This window comes from Elephas maximus, chromosome 11, assembly GCF_024166365.1.
Source record: "Elephas maximus indicus isolate mEleMax1 chromosome 11, mEleMax1 primary haplotype, whole genome shotgun sequence".
NCBI classification, from domain to species: domain Eukaryota; kingdom Metazoa; phylum Chordata; class Mammalia; order Proboscidea; family Elephantidae; genus Elephas; species Elephas maximus.
The window spans coordinates 24,681,808-24,694,456 of NC_064829.1; the positions used below are offsets into that span (position 1 = coordinate 24,681,808).

Here is a 12,649-nt window from a genome sequence, read left to right on the forward strand (position 1 = left end):
GGACTTTGGACTGGTTGCAGGGGAGTTGAGTATGGCATCCTGTGACGGCGCAAACACGAGGCGCAGCCCTACCCCCCCTGAACTGACCCCGGGAGGGAGCCCAGCCGGTCCGTGCAGGCACGCGGCTGGTGGGAGGAGAACTCGCCGGGAGGCAGCGACTGGTTTTGGAGCCGGGAGTACAGCGTCCCAGCCAGAGAACCTTGGTGCGAGGCTTTGGACTGGATGCATGGGAGCTGAGCACGACATCCTGTGACGGTGCAAACACAGGGCACAGCCCCAGCCCCCTGAACTGACCTCGGGGGCGGGGCACAGCCGGTGCACGTGGGCGGCGCGGTGAAGTGGCTGGCGCGAGGAGAAGTTACCGGAAGGCAGCGACTGTTTTTGGAACCGGGAGTGCAGCGTCCCAGCCGGGAAACCTTGGTGCTGGGCTTTGGACTGGCAGCGGAGGAACTGACCGCAGATTCTGAGACAGCATAAGCACAGGACGTGGGCCTAACCCTCGGGGGCAATCTCAACCCAGCCAGCACACACAGGTGATGCAACCCTTGGGAATCTCAGATAAAACAGTCATCCCAAGCAAGATAAGTAACTTTGCCTATATTCTGGGGTGCTACTCTCTCCAGTTTTTCTGAACCCTCCCCTCCCCTTCCCAGGCGGCTTCATTAACGTTGGAATTTCCTGAGCCAGAAGGAGAACGGCTCCGTGGTTTTTCTTTTCCTAACCCATTCTTCTGGCGTGAGAGGCAACCACAAAAAACACAGGGACCAAAAATCCCTCCCTAATTGGACAAAAAACACAGAACCAGCTCTAGTCAAGCATATGTGATCCACCGTCTCGGGCTTTCATCCCTACAGGAAACAAGGTGGCTATTATAATGCAAAGGCATTTCTGATAGGGATCTGACAGCATTTGTTTTAGCGGATTTACTGGAAAAACAAGTTTCCCAGGTCTGATATCTCCGCATATTCAACAGAGCCCTCACTGACCCACAACAGGGAACTGAGGACTGAAGCTCCCCCCAGACCACCTAGCCTCCTCCTTTAGGGGACTAAGGAGGGTGACACCTACCAATCTGTAGAGGTACTTGCATTGGGGGCCTAAGGTACAGCTGCAGAGCCCAACCACCAAGGTGCTTTAGGAATAGAGACACACTTACCTCACTGACACTTGGGGGGAACCTGTCAGCATCCTGCCCCCCCTGAAGTGTGAACCCCAGTTGCTACTAGAATCTGGAGCACACAACTATCAACACTACCTCTCAAGGTGGATAGTTGACAGTGTGCATCACACACTTAATGACCCAAAATCAGATTCTACTCAAGAATAGTGAATGGACTCAGGCTCATATATCTGGTAACAGCCTAAACCAGCTGCTAATACGTCATAAGTGAGTCAAGGGCTGCAACAATCAAGACAGCACAATCTAGTAGCCCATCCACGTATATTGAAAGAAAACAAAACAAGATAAGACTCAGTGAGCAAATATACAATAAATCACTACAATATCTTAGTGATGGCTCTGAGACAGCAGTCGATATCAAACAACATAAAGAAGCACACCATGACTGCTTCTACAACCCCCCAAACTAAAGAATCAAAATCTTTCCCAAATGAAGATACAATCCTGGAATTACCAGATACAGAATATAAAAAACTAATTTACAGAATGCTTCAAAACATCAGGGATGACCTCAGAAATGAAATAAGGCAAGCTACAGAAAAAGCCAAGGAACACACTGATAAAACTGTTGAAGAACTCAAAAAGATTATTCAAGAACATAGTGGAAAAATTAATAAGTTGCAAGAATCCATAGAGAGACAGCATTCAGAAATCCAAAAGATTAACAATAAAATTACAGAATTAGACAATGCAATAGGAAGTCAGAGGAGCAGAATCGAGCAATTAGAATGCAGACTGGGACATCTGGAGGACCAGGGAATTAACACCAACATAGCTGAAAAAAAACTCAGATAAAAGAATTAAAAAAAAATGAAGAAACCCTAAGAATCATGTGGGACTCTATCAAGAAGGATAACTTGAGTGTAATTGGAGTCCCAGAACAGGGAGGGATAACAGAAAACACAGAGAGAATAGTTGAAGATCTCTTGGCAGAAAACTTCCCTGACATCATGACAGACGAAAGGATATCTATCCAAGATGCTCATCGAACCCCATTTAAGATTGATTCAAAAAGAAAAACACCAAGACATATTACCATCAAACTTGCCAAAACCAAAGATAAACAGAAAATTTTAAAAGCAGCCAGGGAGAAAAGAAAGGTCTCCTACGAGGGAGAATCAATAAGAATAAGTTCAGACTCTCAGCAGAAACCATGCAGGCAAGAAGGCAATGGGATGACATATACAGAGCACTGAAGGAGAAAAACTGTCAGCCAAGGATCATATACCCAGCAAAACTCTCTCTCAAATATGAAGGCGAAATTAAGATATTTACAGATAAACACAAGCTTAGAGAATTTGCAAAAACCAAACCAAAGCTACAAGAAATATTAAGGAAATTGTTTGGTCAGAAAACCAATAATATCAGATACCAGCACAACACAAGGTCACAGAACAGAACATCCTGATATCAACTCAAATAGGGAAATCACAAAAACAAATTAAGATTAATTTAACACAAAAACAAAAAAATCTCAAAACAGGGAATCACTGAACTCAATATGTAAAAGATCACAATAATCAAAAAGAGGGACTAAATACAGGTGGCATAGAACTGCCATATGGAGAGGGATACAAGGCGATATAGGACAATACAAGTTAGGTTTTTACTTAGAAAAATAGGGGTAAATATTAAGGTAACCACAAAAAGCTATAACAACGCCATAAGTCAAAATAAAAACCAAGAAAAACGTAAAGACTCAGCAAACAAAGTCAAATACTATGAAAATGAGGATCTCACAATTTACAAAGAAAAACGTCTCAACACAAAAAAGTAAGTGGAAAAATAAAATTGTCAACAACACACATAAAAAGGCATCAAAATGACAACACTAAACACATACTTATCTATAATTACGCTGAATATAAATGGACTAAATGCACCAATAAAGAGACAGAGAGTCTCGGACTGGATAAAGAAACACGATCTGTCTATATGCTGCCTACAAGAGACACATCTTAGACTTAGAGACACAAACAAACTGAAACTCAAAGGATGAAAAAAAATATATCAAGCAAACAATAAGCAAAAAAGAAGAGGAGTAGCAATATTAACTTCTGACAAAATAGACTTCAAAGTTAAATCCACCAACAAGGATAAAGAAGGACACCACATAATGATTAAAGGGACAATTGACCAGGAAGATATAACCATAGTAAATATTCATACACCCAATGACAGGCTGCAAGATACATAAAATAAACTTTAACAGAACTGAAAAGTGAGATAGACACCTCCACAATTATAGTAGAAGACCTCAACACACCAGTTTCAGAGTAGGACAGGACATCCAGTAAGAAGCTCAATAGAGACACAGAAGACCTAATTACTACAATCAACCAACTTGACCTAATTAACTTATACAGAACTCTCCACCCAACTGCTGCAAAGTATACTTTTTTTTCTAGCGCACATGGAACATTCTCTAGAATAGACCACATATTAGGTCATAAAACAAACCTTTGCAGAATCCAAAACATCGAAATATTACAAAGCATCTTCTCAGACCACAAGGCCAGAAAAGTGGAAATCAATAAGAGAAAAACTAGGGAAAAGAAATCAAATATTGGAAACTGAACAATACCCTCCTGAAAAAAGACTGGGTTATAGAAGACATTAAAGAGGGAATAAGGAAATTCATAGAATGCAATGAGAATGAAAATACTTCCTATCAAAACCTCTGGGACACAGCAAAAGCAGTGCTCAGAGGCCAATTTATATCGATAAATGCACACATACAAAAAGAAGAAAGAGCCAAACTCAGAGAACTGTCCCTACAACTTGAACAAATAGAAAGTGAGCAACAAAAGAATCCATCAGGCACCAGAAGAAAACAAATAATAAAAATTAGAGCTGAACTAAATGAATTAGAGAACAGAAAAACAATTGAAAGAATTAACAAAGTCAAAAGCTGGTTCTCTGAAAAAATTAACAAAATTGATAAACCATTGGCCAGACTGACTAAAGAAATACAGGAAAGGAAACAAATAACCCGAATAAGAGACGAGATGGGCCATATCACAACAGACCCAACTGAAATTAAAAGAATCGTATCAGATTATTATGAAAAATTGTACTCTAACAAATTTGCAAACCTAGAAGAAATGGATGAATTCCTAGAAAAACACTACCTACTTAAACTAACACGATCAGTAGTAGAACAACTAAATAGACCCATAACAAAAAAAGAGATTGAAACGGTAATCAAAAAACTCCCAGCAAAAAAAAAGCCCTGGCCCAGAAGGCTTCACTGCAGAGTTCTACCAAACTTTCAGAGAAGAGTTAACACCACTACTACCAAAGGTATTTCAAAGCGTAGAAAATGATGGAATACTACCTAACTCATTCTATGAAGCCACCATCTCCCTGATACCAAAACCAGGTAAAGACACCACAAAAAAAGACAATTACAGACCTATATCCCTCGTGAACATAGATACAAAAATCCTCAACAAAATTCTAGCCAATAGAATTCAACAACATGTCAAAAATAATCCACCATGACGAAGTGGGATTTATACCAGGTATGCAAGATTGGTTTAATATTAGAAAAACCATTAATGTAATCCACCATATAAATAAAAGACAAAAACCACATGATCTTATCAATTGATGCAGAAAAGGCATTTGACAAAGTCCAACACCCATTTATGATAAAAACTCTCAGCAAAATAGGAATTGAAGGAAAATTCCTCAACATAATAAAGGGCATCTATACAAAGCCAACAGCCAACATCACTCTAAATGGAGAGAGCCTGAAAGCATTTCCCTTGAGAACGGGAACCAGACAAGGATGCCCTTTATCACCACTCTTATTCAACATTGTGCTAGAGGTCCTAGCCAGAGCAATTAGGCTAGACAAAGAAATAAAGGGTATCCGGATTGGCAAGGAGGAAGTAAAATTATCTCTATTTGCAGATGACATGATCTTATACACAGAAAACCCTAAGGAATCCTCCAGAAAACTACTGAAACTAATAGAAGAGTTTGGCAGAGTCTCAGCTTATAAGATAAACATACAAAAATCACTTGGATTCCTCTACATCAACAAAAAGAACATCGAAGAGGAAATCGCCAAATCAATACCATTCACAGTAGCCCCCAAGAAGATAAAATACTTAGGAATAAATGTTACCAAGGATGTAAAAGACCTATACAAAGAAAACTACAAAGTACTACTACAAGAAACTAAAAAGGACCTACTTAAGTGGAAAAACATACCTTGCTCATGGATAGGAAGACTTAACATAGTAAAAATGTCTATTCTACCAAAAGCCATCTATACATACAATGCACTTCCGATCCAAATTCCAATGACATTTTTTAATGTGATGGAGAAACAAATCACCAACTTCATATGGAAGGGAAAGAAGCCTCGGATAAGCAAAGCATTACTACAAAAGAAGAAGAAAGTGGGAGGCCTCACTCTACCTGATTTCAGAGCCTATTATACAGCCACAGTAGTCAAAACAGCCTGGTACTGGTACAACAACAGGCACATAGACCAATGGAACAGAATTGAGAACCCAGATATAAATCCATCCACGTATGAGCAGCTGATATTTGACAAAGGACCAGTGTCAGTCAATTGGGGAAAAGATAGTCTTTTTAACAAATGGTGCTGGCATAACTGGATATCCATTTGCAAAAAAATGAAACAGGACCCATACCTCACACCATGCACAAAAACTAACTCCCAAGTGGATCAAAGACCTAAACATAAAGACTAAAACGATAAAGATCATGGAAGAAAAAATAGGGACGTTAGGAGCCTTAATACAAGGCATAAACAGAATACAAAACATTACCAAAAATGACGAAGAGAAACCAGATAACTGGGAGCTCCTAAAAATCAAACACCTATGCTCACCTAAAGACTTCACCAAAAGAGTAAAAAGACCACCTACGGACTGGGAAAGAATTTTCAGCTATGACATCTCCGACCAGGGCCTGATCTCTAAAATCTATATGACTCTGTCAAAACTCAACCACAAAAGACAAACAACCCAATCAAGAAGTGGGCAAAGGATATGAACACACACTTCACTAAAGAAGATATTCAGGCAGCTAACAAATAACATGAGAAAATGCTCTCGATCATTAGCCATTAGAGAAATGCAAATTAAAACTACAATGAGATTCCATCTCACTCCAACAAGGCTGCCATGAATCCAAAAAACACAAAATAGCAAATGTTGGAGAGGCTGCGGAGAGATTGGAACTCTTATACACTGCTGGTGGGAATGTAAAACGGTACAACATCTTTGGAAGTCTATCTGGCATTATCTTAAATAGTTAGAAATAGAACTACCACACAACCCAGAAATCCCACTCCTCGGAATATACTCTAGAGAAATAAGAGCCTTTACACGAACAGATATATGCACACCCATGTTTATTGCAGCTCTGTTTACAATAACAAAAAGCTGGAAGCAACCAAGGTGTCCATCAACGGATGAATGGGTAAATAAATTGTGGTATATTCACACAATGGAATACTACACATTGATAAAGAACAGTGCCAAATCTGTGAAACATTTCATAACATGGAGGAACCTAGAAGGCATTATGCTGAGTGAAATTAGTCAGAGGCAAAAGGACAAATATTGTATAAGACCACTACTATAAGATCTAGAGAAAAAGTATAAACTGAGAAGAACACATACTTTTGTGGTTACAAGGGGAGAAGGGAGGGAGGGTGGGAGATGGTTTTTTACTGATTAGTTAGTAGATAAGAACTACTTTAGGTGAAGGGGAGGACAATACTCAATACCTGGAAGGTCAGCTCAACTGGACTGGATCAAAAGCAAAGAAGTTTCCGGGATAAAATGAATGCTTCAAAGGTCAGCGGAGCAATGGCGGGGGTTTGGGGACCATGGTTTAAGGGGACTTCTATGTCAATTGGCAAAATAATTCTATTAGGAAAACATCCTGCAACCCACTTTGAAATGTGGCGTCTGGGGTCTTAAATGCTAACAAGCGGCCATCTAAGATGCATCAATTGGTCTCTACCCACCTGGAGCAAAGGAGAATGAAGAACACCAAGGTCACACGATAACTATGAGCCCAAGAGACAGAAAGAGCCACATGAACCAGAGACTTATATCATCCTGAGACCAGAAGAACTAGTTGGTGCTTGGCCACAACCGATGACTGTCCCGACAGGGAGCACAACAGAGAACCCCTGAGGGAGCAGGAGATCAGTGGGATGCAGACCCCAATTCTCATAAAAAGACCATACTTAATGGTCTGACTGAGACTAGAGGAATCCCGGCGGTCACGGTCCCCAAACCGTCTGTTGGCCCAGGACAGGAACCATTCCCGAAGACAACTCATCAGACATGGAAGGGACTGGACAGTGGGTAGGAGAGAGATGCTGATGAAGAGTGAGCTATTTGTATCAGGTGGACACTTGAGACTGTGTTGATATCTCCTGTCTGGAGGGGGGATGGGAGGGTAGAGAGGGTTGGAAGCTGGCAAAATTGTCACAAAAGGAGAGACTGGAAGGGCTGACTCATTGGGGGAGAGAAAGTGGGAGTATGGAGTAAGGTGTATATAAACTTATATGTGACAGACTGACTTGATTTGTAAACGTTCACTTGAAGCTCAATAAAAATTAAAAAAAAAAAAGAATTATTTCTTCAGATGGGAGTGAGGAGGCTGGTTCTGTTGGCAGGAATGATTCAATGGAATACAGGGGCTCAGTGTCCCCAGCTTCCTAATTATCTGCCCATGTGTCCCCATCCCAATTTTTAGGATCCCATAACTTCCCAGTCAATGCTCCCACTTTAACTTCAGACATCATTTGAGTTTGAGAATTCAATCAGCATTGTAATTCAGTCACTCTTATGATAAGGCTCTGGGTTTGTTTTTTTGGCAATATCAGCTCTGTTATTACAGGAAATAAGGCTTTCTTTCGAGGCACAAGTGGCAACTTTGAGGTCTTTTACACGGCACTTGAGCTGTGACTCTGAAGCCCTGAGCTCATCTTTTTCTTTCACTACTTTGTCTAGTAATAATAAGACCAATCAATCAGCTTCCTTATACTTTTCATTCTGACAAACTTGTAGAAAAGTATCAAACTTGTGATCACCCAGAGCCGCACTTCTCACCAATACTTGATCTATTGGTGGTGATATTTTGAGTATTAACGTTGCCACCTCATGCCATAGGTTATCAGCACTCTCTTTACTACTGGAGGCAGACTCATCCGCACCTTTACGACTAGTCAGACTTGAGGACCAATTTAGAAAACTCATTCTTACCATTTCATTCCTTCAGACCCCACTCTTGGTACCAAATGTCTGAAGCTGGGTTCTCTAGGGAAGCAAAACAAGTGATGCGCATATGTACATATATATGGAGAGAGAGAGAGAGATTTATCTTAAGGAAACAGCTCACACAGTTGTAGAGGCTACCAAGTCCCAAGTCTGTGTGTTAGGTGTCAGCTGCAGGGACTGATGAACCCAAGACTGGCAGGTCAGATGGCAGGCCACTAGCTCATGGGCTGTGGAGACTGACGAATCCAAGATCAGCAGGTAAGATGGCAGGCCACTGTCTCACAGGCTGCAGAATTTGAAAAATTCCAAGATCGGCAGGCAGCTGGTTCAAGTCCAAAGAACCGGAGGTCAGATGATGACAAGCTGGATGCAGGATCAACAGCAAGCAAGCAAGCTCTGCCAGAACATCCATACGTATGTTGGATGCAGGTCACACCCCAGAGGAAATTCCCCTTACAACTGATTAGCTGATCATATCAAATCACATCATGGAAGATGACTACATCATTACATAACTGCCAAACCACTGAGAATCATGGCCCAGCCAAGGTGACACACAACTTTGACCATCATGTCTCATCCCCAAACCAAAGCCTGGCATCTAGCCTAACTCAACAAATATTTGCTTTATGAGGGCATGACCATAAGGCTCAAGAAAGTACTTTTCTGCCTGACAGATTTCACCTCCAAGCTAATTACAGCTATCTTTGTGCAACTGATAAGTAGCATACTGATAAAATGTACCCAGTGCTTCTCATACTTCGGCATGAATATGAATCAGCTGGGATCTTGTTAAGATGCCTATTTTGACGCGTGGACACATCCTGAGTGGGAGTCCTCAGTCTTCTACAGGGTAGAGGTGTCAGTAGGGGCAGCAGTAATCAATCACATTTACCCCAACTCCACTGCACGTGAAATGAAATACTCCTGAATCAGATCTTATTTTCAATGGTAGCTCTCTACCCCAATTTCATCCCTCTTTACCCACTTAACACAAAAGAGATTTGCATAATTCAAAACAACACAATTCTCTTCTCAGAAAGGTTCTACTGCAAAAACTGAAACGGTAACAAAAAACAGTATTTAAGAGCTGATTATGTAAACATGACAGCTACTGAAGCATTTTTATAATCACTGTATCATTAAAAATAAAAATATATAATATGCTGTCTGTCAGTAAATTAGGGTGTTTGGTTCACACTTTATTTGCTATTGAAATTTTGCCCAGATAGAAAAAATTAACTTTACAAAAATAACATTACCTCCCACTTCAGAGCTAAATTTTCCATGCTTCCTATGTCCATAAAAAAAAAAAAAATTTTTTATCCATAAAAAAATAGGTTCTCTAAATAAGTCAAGGTTATATATATGTAGCTATACATATATAAAAAAAAAAAAAACCCCAAAAATCATAGTTTTGTATTTCAAAACAAATTTGCATTTCTCTTGGGATCTAATGACCTCATTTTTAACACTTTACGGATATACAAAAGAATTAATATCATACGATACAGCAGGGAAATTGCTGAATTTGGAGTCAGAAAATCCCAATCTCACACATAAAAAACTAACTTTGAACAACTGACTTATGTTCTCTGGACCTGATCTTTCTCATCTGTGAAATAAACGGACTGGATTAACTGTTCTTCAATGCTCTTGCTAACTTTACCATTCTTTGTTTACGTCTGGGATAATTAATTATTTCACAAAGGTAATAAGTCCAGACCACTATTAATAAAATAGAATGACTTAAAAAATAAAAGGAAAAATGAACACTTCACCTTATCCTCCCAGACAGAGCACTTAAGGAAATCAATATGAATTGAGAAAAATAAAACCATTACTGTGATTTCTCTGGTTTCAAATTTTAGTTCTGAAAACTGAAAATAAAGCTTTAAGGGGAAAAAAGAAAACAAAACGGCCTCTGAAAAAGAAGAGATAATGATTTATGGAACATAAACTAAGTCTTTGCTATGGTACATTTCTATTCACCAATTTAAAATCCATCATTCTGGAAGAGAGGATCAGGATGTGGGAAAATAAGCAAAAAGGCCTGATGTTCCTTCCCTCTCATGGCACCAGACAGATCATATACTTTGACTAGAGACAGCAGTAATGTTTCTAATTAATCAGTGTTTAGAATTCCCTCTCTACAAATTCTAATCAATGGAACAAAGCAAAGGATTTTCAACGACTGATTTGTGGTTGGCAATTTCAAATCAGTACCTCAGAACTATCAGACTGTGCCCCTTCCTTCCCCTCACTGACAGACAGGAGTCCCTTGAGCACTAATGTCAGATCTCATGCTGCTCCTCTTCCCTAAGAACACGGTACCTGTGCCCCAGGGGTGATATGTATTAGTTTCATGAACTGTGGAAAACACTGGAATTCTATTTAATAACTATAGTAACGAACTACTATTTGAATTCTACCGGCAGTTTCAAATCCACTTTCCAAATTCCTTTTTGCTCTGATCCAATGTAAGATATAAACTGAGGATAAATAAAATTAACTTTTCAGATAAAAATACCCGAACTTGTGAAATTTTTTTTCCCGTTGGTCTACTGAAATTCAGACACAGCCAGGGAGAAGGAAATGCTCTCGTTTTGTTCAAATAGTTGATAGTATAGCTACAGTCACTGGCTGGGGACCACGACCACTGGGGTGCTTCTAATCTCAGTCACTGAATGAAATTTCTCCACAGTATTTGCTAAGACTTATTAAAAAATACTGCCTCATATTTATACCTCCCAAGGCACCTAAATGACTAATTATATCTAGATTCCTTGATTTTAAGAAGTACAGAGGGAGAGGCAGAATGGGAACTAATGGTTATTCAATATCAGATATTTTATATACCAATTAGAGACCACATATTTTATTGGAGAGTGGCTTCTGGGGTCCAAAACACTAGCAAGTGGCCATCTAAGATGCAACTGGTCTCAACCCACCTGGAGCAAAGGAGAATGAAGAACACTAAAGACGCAAGGAAATTATGAGCCCAAGAGACAGAAAGGACCACAAAAACCAGAGACTGCATCGGCCTGAGACCAGAAGAGCTAGATGGTGCCCAGCTACAACTGATGACTGCCCTGAAAGGGAGCACAACGGAGACCCCCTGAGGGACCAGGAGAGCAATGGGCTGCAGACCCCAAATTCTTGTAAAGAGACCAGACTTAACGGTCTGAGACTAGAAGCACCCCAGAGGTCATGGTTCCCAGACCTTCTGTTAGCTCAAGACAGGAGCCATTCCCAAAACCTGTTCTTCAGACAGGGATTGGACTAGAGTATGGGATAGAAAATGATACTGGTGAAGAGTGACCTTCTTGGATCAAGGGGACACATGAGACCATGTTGGCATCTCCTGTCTGGAGGGGAGATGAGAGAGCAGAGGGGATCATAAGCTGGCCGAATGGACACATAGAGAGTGGAAGGAAGGAGTGTGCTGTCTCATTAGAGGGAGAACAATTAGGAGTATATAGCAAGGTGTATATACATTTTGTATGAGAGACTGATTTGATTTGTAAACTTTCACTTAAAGCACAATAAAAATAAAAAAGTCAATGTACATATCCTTTAGTATAACAATTTTACTGATAAGATTTTGCCCTATGAATAAACTGCAAAATACACCAAGATACATGAATAAGAACATTGGTGACAACATGACATGTAACCACAAAAGATAAAAACAACCTAAATGTTTACAGTAAGCCACTGTTTAAATAAATTATGCTTCACTGCTCACTACGTAGAGCAATTATACCAGCAAATAAATTATAGTACTATGGAATAATAGATGCCATTAAAAAGAATGAGAAGATCTGCACCTCCAAGTATACAGCATTAAATGCAAGAAAAGACGGGGCAAGAATAAGCAGAGTGAGAGCCCACCTGGAATACATGTGTTTACTGTATGCATGCATGTAGAAAGGATTTCCAATTTTTTGCTTTTGTTTGTTTTTTTCCTACATAGACACACAAGAAACTGTAAGCAGAACTGCAGAAGAAATTTAAATGACACCTTTAGGAAAAAACTGGGGAAGTATAATGTGCATGTGAGGGGACATGGCGGAGAATTTACTTCTTATTTTAATATGTGTCTGTACTATTTGATCTTTATAACCATATGCCTGTATTATGATAAACATAAATAAATATTTACAAAATCCTACAGCACCTATTACAC

At 39.8% G+C, this 12,649-nt stretch overlaps 1 protein-coding gene across 1 annotated transcript in view; it reads right to left on the minus strand.

Moving 5' to 3' along the window:
* The window catches only part of L3MBTL4 (L3MBTL histone methyl-lysine binding protein 4), a 710,419-nt gene that overhangs the window by 624,625 nt on the left and 73,145 nt on the right, over positions 1-12,649 (minus strand).